Here is a 9313-nt window from a genome sequence, read left to right as displayed (position 1 = left end):
TGTTTGTCTGTACAACGTCAAGAATCGACCATTCCGGCCTCGACACATTTGTCTTTCGACGTCAGCTCCACCCTGTCGCCTTCTGAGAGACAGCGCCTCTTGGAGCTTATACACCAGTTAAAAGATTGCTTTTCGACTACGTCAAAGGTGAAACAAACGTCACTGACCAAGTACCGTATAATCACGGATGATACCACGAGGCCGATTCGACAAAACCCCTACCGTGTAGCTCCAAAGGAACGTGAAGAGATTAAAAAGCAAGTGACCAAGATGCTCGAGGATGACGTGATACAGTCTTCGAACAGCTCCTGGGCGTCACCCGTGGTCTTGGTCAAAAAGAAAAACGGCAGCTTGCGCTTCTGCATCGATTACCGCAAATTAAACCAAGTCACGAAGAAAGACGTCTACCCGCTGCCACGCATAGACGATTCGCTGGACAGGCTGCGGCATGCACGTTATTTTTCATCAATGGACCTGCGAAGCGGGTATTGGCAGATAGAGGTCGATGAGAGAGATCGTGAGAAAACGGCCTTCGTGACCCCCGACGGTCTTTACGAATTTAAGGTACTTCAGTTCGGTCTGTGCTCAGCGCCAGCCACTTTTCAGCGTTTAATGGACACCGTACTATCAGGCCTGAAGTGGCAAACTTGCTTGGTCTATTTAGACGACGTCATAGTGTTCTCAGCTACATTCGAGGAACACCTAAGCCGGTTACTCACTGTTATTCAAGCCATACGCTCAGCTGGCCTGACGTTAAAGCCCGAGAAATGTCATTTTGATTACAGTGAACTGTGCTTCCTCGGCCACGTGGTCAGTTACGAGGGTGTGCGACCTGACCCAGATAAAGTAGACGCTGTGGCAAAGTTCCCCACACTGCCCGACAAGAAGGCAGTGACGCGCTTCTTGGGGCTGTGCGCCTATTACCGGCGGTTCATTGCGAACGTCTCACGTATAGCTGCCCCGTTAACACGCCTTACACGCGACGATGTTCCCTTTCTGTGCGGTGAAATTGAGCAAGTAGCATTTGACGAACTAGGCCCGCGCCTACAAACGCCTCCAGTTCTTGCGCACTTTGACCTGGAAGCCCCTACAGAACTTCACACCGATGCGAGCAATGTTGGTCTGGGGGCCGTACTGGTGCAGTGGCAAGACGGCTTCGAAAAAGTAATCGCTTACGCCAGCCGAACTCTCTCTCGCACGGAGGAAAACTACTCGACTACCGAGAAGGAATGCCTCGCCGTGGTGTGGGCGGTTACGAAATTTGGCACGTATTTGTACGGCCGTTCATTCAAGGTTGTCAGCGATCATCATTCTCTTTGTTGGCGGACTAACTTGAAAGATCCATCTGGCCGTCTGGCGTGCTGGAGTCTTAGGCTTCAGGAGTTGGACATGACCATAATTTACAAATCTGGTAAAAGGCACACCGACGCCGACTGCCTTTCGCGGTCACCCATCGAGCCCGCAGGTACCGATAACGTGGACGTGGACGCTGCATTTTTGGGAGTCTTCGACGCCGTCACCGTTTCGCAGGAACAGCGCCACGACCCAGGGCTACTCCCATTCATTCATTTCTCGGAAGGCCGAAGTAAAGACGCCCCGCGACTCTATGCCAGGGGACTGCGGTCGTTTTGTCTGCGGAATGATGTTCTGTATAAGAAGAACTTTTCTGCCAGCGGCAACACGTATCTGCTTGTCGTACTGGCATCACTTCGCAAAGAAATACTAACAGCATGCCACAATGAAGCCACGTACCTCAGGTCATCTAGGCTACACGAGAACACTGTCCCGACTCCGGCGCAAGTACTATTGGCCAAAGCTACCCGCTGCTGTGAAACATCATGTACAAACATGTTCCGACTGCCAAAGACGAAAATCACCTCCCGGCAAGCCTGCAGGTCTCTTACATCCAGTCGAGGTACCAGGACAGCCTTTCACCCAAGTTGGAATGGATTTCTTGGGCCCATTTCCAAAGTCTACAGCCGGCAACAAATGGATCATTGTCGCAAAGGATTACCTGACGCACTACGCAGAGACTAAAGCTACGCAGCGGGGCACAGCAACCACAGCGGCTCATTTTTTCATCGAAAGCGTCGTCCTTCGTCACGATGCCCCAAGAGTAGTCATCACAGACAGGGGAACTGCCTTCACTGCAGAACTTCTTGACTCGATTCTCACAGTAAGTAGTACAAGCCACCGGAAAACAACCGCATATCATCCCCAGACAAACGAACTAACCGAGCGGTTTAATAAGATCCTTGCAGACATGCTCTGCATGTACGTCGACGTGGAACACAAGAACTGGGATCAGATTTTGCCTTATGTGACTTTCGCATATAATACCGCTCGACAAGAAACTACTCGAATGACACCCTTCAGCTTGGTCCACGGTCGCGAAGCCACGACGACGTTGGATGCCATGCTGCCTCACGAGTGTGACGACATACCTTCCGACGTTGTCGAATTTACTCAGCGCGCCGAAGAAGCCAGACAGCTTGCCCGCGTACGTATCTGCTATCAGCAAGGCAAAGATGCGAAACAGTACGATCTTCGACACAGGTTCGTTCTCTACACTCCCGGCGATAAAGTATGGGTTTGGATCCCCATACGCCGTCGTGGACTTTCGTAAAAACTGCTAAGACGGTACTTTGGGCCGTACAGAGTGATTCGACGCCTGATTGACGTGACCTACGAGGTCGTTCCTGACAGTGACAGTAGCTCCAGTCGCCGCAAGAACTTACCCGAAGTGGTGCATGTGGTGCGGATGAAGCCGTATCTCTCGAACTAAGTTTCGTTTGTTGTTTTCTACTGTTTTTGTGCTTTTGTTTTGCGTGTCTTACTCTCTGCCATTTGTAAACCGCCCTCATATGCTCATCGGGACGATGCTTCCTACGGAGGGACGCAAATGCCGTGCCTGTACTCCGATGAAGAGGAGGACTATACGAGCAGGCACGCGCGTTTCTATCAAAGCGCGGCGGAGCAGAAGTCGCAGTAGCGCGCTGTATTAAAAAGGCGACCTGCTGCTATCACTCTTGATCAGGGCTGTGCGACCTCTGTTTTTGACGTTGCGACAATATAATCTGTCTCTACATTGCTCGATTGCTATTCGCATTATAATCGACAGCCATGGTGAGATAAGTGCTGCAATAATTTTTGGCGTTAATATTGCTTTCAGAAAGAGATAATGCGATCAATGCAGTGCCATTTGTTGTTGTCTCGTGGATTTATATATGGCTTTCAATAAAGTCTTTGTCCATTTGCCTCCGAGAGTAGGTGCAAAGAGGTAAATGCTCACAAACACAAGCGCACACACACGCATGTGCACACATGCAGGCAAACATGTTCACTCGCATGCATGCTCCCACATGAACGAACATGTTCCCCCGAATACACATTTCAACGCGGCCATGCATTTACGCATGCACACGGAAATGCGAGCATGCACAAATGCGCGTATGATTGCGCGCGCATGCTAATGTAAATACGGAGACAAACAAACGCTCGCACGCGCGCATACAAGCATGCTTAAGACGTGCAGACGCATAATCACCCTCTCTCACTCTCCTGCTGCCTCTCAAAATCCTGCGCTTGCAAACAGAGAGAATGGCACTCGCTCTGCCATTACCAGTCCAAGGCGAGTTGTGATAATTTGCTTTACGGTTTAAATTTGGGGCTTCTTTTTCAAGTCAATGTGCCCTCTGTCGGGAGGATGCAAAACGATTTGCTCGTGTTGTGTAGTCTCTGCCCATCCCTGATGAAAACCCTGCTTTGAAGGGACCCTGAAACGATTTTGACGATTTTGTACAAACTTACTGAGTCGTCAGAGTAGGTCCTTCTGATCATTAATTGACGCATCTGAGCGCTCCACGTAAAGCGTGTAATTTATTATAAAGTTTTATAAAGGTACATCGCTACCGATCACAATCCGCCAATCGGCTGAGTTTTGTGACCAAGTGACGCGATTTGACCATAGCACGTCAGTAGGGCCAGCTATCCGATTGGCTGCCCAGGGCGCGTCATCGATATTTTTTCTAACATTATGGCGAACAAATGTTGCTCATAATAGTGTAGATGTTAGTTAATTTGTTTGTGTAAAAAAGTAACAGAAAGAGAATGCACAAGGTCATGTATTGCTACACTAAAAGCACTTCTGGCCCACAGCAGGTGTTGTCTGCTTGTGTTAAAACGTGCTCCGTGTTGAAGAGAGCTGCGCGGTCAGTGTTGGTCTTGTTCTTTCTTTTCGCGAGCACCATGGTTTGCCGTAGTTGCGTTGTGGGTTGCAAACGTAGCGATCGGCGACATGTCAAGCTGCGACATAGTGCCCAGCTGCAAGGCAGCAGACGAGCGGAGTGGCGGCAGCGCATCGGACTGTCGGTATCCAAACGGCGCCAGGATCTACGCGTTTGCGGCCATCACTTCACGTCGAAGAATTGCCACAATGGAGTTTAGCGTTTCCGGTATTCAGGTAAACCCAAGTGAAAGTGTTCTGGCCGTTTTACCACGTTTTACGTGACGAAGGGAGGCGCAAATGTGAACTGCTTGCACGGTGCAGCTACCTGGCGGCACAAAGCTCAACCAAATTAACACACTGCTAATATAGCAGTAAGCAAGTTTTTTTCGACTTTGCTGCTGGCTGAAATTTTCGGCAGGAGCGTAATCTTGAACACGTTGTCTTCTTATACGTTTAAAATGTTTTGCACTTGGTTACAGGAATATAAGCTCTGTATTTGGCTGGTTAAGCTCTGCTCCACCAGATGGCTGGACCGTGCATGCCGATCAGGCCACTCACGTACGTCTACGAAGCTCTTTCATCACAGCGGTGTGGATGGGCTTTAGTTTACGCCTCTAGGCCTATCCGTCAAAACACCCAGCTCACCTGTGGTTACCGGAATACCGGACACGCTCGGCGCTGCGATAGAACGCTCGCAACGCACGCTGCTTGATCGCTTTTGCTGGGGATCGACGGCCGGGTGGCTAGCGGAGAGGTTGGAGAGCCTTCGTGCACTGGCTCCAAGATAACCGGAAATAGACGACAACACGTCACAATATGACGCAGTGCCAGCGAAGGCGGAGCTTTGCCCCTATCACTCGGCGAACGAATTCAGGAGGAAATGCATGGCTAGGGAGGAAGGTAACTTGTAATCGTCCGTAGCTATCTCAATATGAGACGCTTCACTTAAATTTTGACGTGAATTTTTACTGCAGCTTTACCCTACGCGTCTACAAAATTTATCCGAACCATTTCAGGGACCCTTAAACGCAGTGCCAATGTCCCTACTAAGCGCTGTAAATGGGTATGTTGTAAGGACGCTGTCAGTTAAAGCTTGTCGATATTCGGCCGATATCGTGAAATATATATGGTTCCACAAAAAAGTGGATCCATTCATTTACGCTTGCTTATTGCCGTGAAGTTCCACGAAATCGCCAAGGGCTATTGTCCAAAATGCTTGGGTATAACAAACATAGGGTCGGCTATCGGTGTTGGAGTTTAGCTGCTGTACCCACACACTGAAATTTATTGCGCCCGCAGACGCCGCAACATGGGGTGCATTGGTCGGCGCTCTCAGCTGGTGCCTTGGCACCAGCTGTCATGGAAGCGAAAAAAATTACACCATCTTCCCGAGGGGAACCATGGGCTGATGCGGAGCATCGCGGTCGTTATAACGGCGTTAATTACGTTGTTATTACGGTGTTATTTCTGCTGCTCGACGTTCTCGAACCGACGCTGCTTCACGTTGCCGAAGCTCAGGATCCGCTGCTCGACGTTCACGAACCAACGCGGCTTCACGTTCTCGAAGGTCGGGTTCAGCCGCTCGCTTCGTACGTTTACGTTGAACTTCACGGTCCCGAACCTCAGGTTCTGCTGCTCGACGTTCACGAACCAACGGGGCTTCCCGTTCTCGATGGTCGGGTTCCGCCGCTCGCTTCGCACGTTTACGTTGAACTTCCCGGTCCCGAACCTCAGGTGCTACTGCTCGACGTTCACGAACCAACGCGGCTTCCCGTTCTCGAAGCTCAAGATCCGCTGCTCGACGTTGACGTTTCGAAGCGGCTTCGCGTTGGCGAACTGAATCTGGATCCGCTGCGCGTCGCCGACGTTTACGTTCTGCGTCGCGAGCTCTTCTCTGCGCAGCCTTGTCTTCAGAGGTGCTCGCGGTTCTGTTAATGAACTGGCTGCTGCTGTTTGAAGATCTGCCAGACAGTTCGTTGACAGATTCGTTGGCGTCCATCAAGCGCATCGGACGGCGCAGCGTGACTAAACCAAAGCAGCAACTGAGGCAGCGGCGCATGCGCCGGGTTTATATGAGCAGCTGGCGCGGAGAGGAGGGGGAGAGAGGCGCGCATGCGCGCGCTAACGCACAGGTGGCGGATGAAGACACGAAGGGAGAATCGCGTTATCGAACAGATGGCGTGGAGAGGGGGAGAGAGGCGTTATCGCACAGCTGGCGTGGAGAGAATGAGGATAGGTGCGGACGGACGCCGACGCCAACGACGCCGCGGGACAGGCCGCCGCTATAAGATGCTCCGCATCTAAAATAAAGAGGCGCAGCGCGTGCGAGGCGTCAGGTTGGCAGGCGCAGTGTTGTTCTGGGAAGCTAGCCACGCTGGTTGCCGCAGCCGCCGATCGGCTCGCCGTCTTAGCCCTTCTGTAAAGTAGAGACAACGGCACGGCTCGTGGGCCGCCATCACGTCTTCCTATTATGTAATATTTACGTCCATCAGGGTTCGTTGTATAGGTGACTGATGATGACTTTGATTGGTAACGTAGTATGGATAACGAAGGAAATTTCCTCCGCAATGAAATACCAAAAAGGTAAGTGCAGCTTCTGAGCACCTCTTGCAGAAGGAAATCTTTAGATCGGCAGCTCTACAGGGGGATCATTTTTATTCATGTCGATACATAGCTTGAAGCCGTCAATGTCGTAGGGCTGCTTGCTGGTTGCTGGGACGCCCCTACGTATGGAGCGGCCGTTAATCCCGTCTTGCTCCAGAACACAGCATGTCCAAAATGCAAGCACATGCAAGCCAGTGCCAACACCTATAGAAAAAAAGAACACAATAACCAACCAAGTTACTTAAATTAGCCAAGAAATTTATTTATGTATTTATTTATTTATTTCACATACTGCAAATCCATCATCGGATTGCAACAGAAAGTGAAAGTGAAATGGAAGGTGTTGCGAACGGCAAAGCGAATATAAATGCAGTGTATAATTAATAGTGTTATAGCAAAAAGTTTTGCTAGGTTGAAACAACAGAATACACATAAACCATCATAAATTCAAGGTATGGATATCAGCTACGATCACCTAGAAGAACCTCATGTGAAAAACTATTTTTAGAAAATTTGTGCCAATTATGAAAAAAACTAAACAATTATGTGATAAAAATACGTGCTAAACACAGAACGCACTCCGGCATATAATGCATTGTACAAAAAGCACAGTGTTGCTAGACAAGCACTTGTAGCTAGAAAGAACGTGATTTTTAAATACCAGAACATCAAGAAGAAAGGAAGAAAAGTAGTAATATATAAAGTAGTATGTTATCACCTACATAGGTGATAACATATGCAATATTATATAGAATGAGTGTGTTTACAAGGGGCATGACTAAATTACAGATAACAGAGAATCAAGCTAAAATAAGTTTTTAAAATGTCGCAGTTTCACCCGAAAGGCGAAGCATCAATTGCGATAGCAAATTAATAGAGAGCTATACGGATTAAGGATAGTAGTTTTATCAGCTGTATAAACTTGGACAGGCAGCAGCGCCAGCAACGCGCAGAACTGTTGTCGACGCCGTTGGCGCTTTTCCCGTGTTCGCACCGAACGCGCGCGGCGTTGGTGACTGTTGCCGGTGCCTCTGGGGGCGGCTCGGAGGTTTTCGAGGAGTTCAGAACAGGACACTCGCCTCGCAACGTTTTGCAGCGTGAGCGACACTGGCCGAGGCTGAGCAGTTTTGCGTGGTTCCTGGAGAGCCGTGCTGGGCATGCGCGAGGAGCAGTGACGTCACACGGCGCACAGCTGGCGTTTGCACAGGGCGTTTGCCAGTGTGGTATAGCCATGGAGAAGGCGAGCGAAATTGCTGCTCAGCGGCGCAGAAGAGCGGAGAAGCTTAATTCATCGCATACCGAAGTACTTGTCTGGCAATTAGCGGTTGAGCGTAGGAAGAACGAACAAAAGTGGGCTAAACGTGCTTGCTGCGGAGACACTGGAGCAAAGGGAGGAACGTCTAGCAAAGCGGCGTTGCCAGGAGGCTGAGCTACGTGCCCGACCATCTCAGCAGCAACAACAACGAGACGCCATCGATGGCGTCAACGCTCGCCGGTTGACTGACTATACGGTGAAACTTAGCGAAAGCGCCAGTGCGACTCGTACCTTCAAGACAGACTTCCTAAACAATCCGTGTGGATATGTGTGCGACGTGTGTGAAAGACTGTGGCACATGAAAGACTTGACGCCGGCAAGTAGTGCCATGCGTGAAACGTTGAGTTTAGCGGTGCCGCATGAGTAGGGTGAAACCGTGGCGCGGGTTTGTACAACGTGCCAGAACTTTCTCGTTAAGCTGAAGATTCCACTCTTTAGTGGAATCTTCTGTTGTTGAACGATGTTGCAGACTTAGCTCACGCTACGTATATCCTGGCATAGTTGACCTAAGCCACTGCTAATTTTTTATATAACTACGCATTTGGTGGCGCAGCTAAACGTTGCCTCCCTCCCGTCCCCCCACGGCCTTTCTGCGACGGAAGTCGCGTTTGCTCTCCGCCGTGCGTTCGCTTCCCGTGAAAGCGCGCATCCCTCGCACACATACAGCATACGGCGCGCGGTGACGATTTCATCGCCGTTGAACTCTATACGGAACCTCACGCCGACGCCGACGGTAGAAATCCGCTTGGAGTGTCCATATAATTGCTATCGCAAATAAAAATGCAAGCAAGCTAATAGCAAGCAAAAAGACCAAGCAAATAAAAATGCAGGGCGAGTAGATTTTTAGATGCGAAGCAGCTTATGGTCGGGGCTATGTCACTCCCTCCCTCCATCCATCTGCCGTGCGGCGTATACACCCGCACTGCGCATGCGCATCCTCCTCCCCCTCCTCTCCTTGTATCATCTCCTCTCCGCTCGGCATTCTTCCTCTCCGACGCTCCTCTCCTCTCCGGATTGCGCAACGAATGGCAACACCTGCGGCTCCGCCCGCGATTATGCGACGCAACTTAGGTTAAAGGCGCGACGGTAGGCGCTGCATACTCCGCTGGGGGCGCCACTGTAGCTCGCGGTATAATGCTCCGCTCCTCTCATTCTCCTCTCGCAAC

Source organism: Dermacentor silvarum, chromosome 3 (genome assembly GCF_013339745.2).
Source record: "Dermacentor silvarum isolate Dsil-2018 chromosome 3, BIME_Dsil_1.4, whole genome shotgun sequence".
Taxonomy (NCBI): Eukaryota; Metazoa; Arthropoda; class Arachnida; order Ixodida; family Ixodidae; genus Dermacentor; species Dermacentor silvarum.
This window is presented reverse-complemented; position numbering follows the sequence as displayed.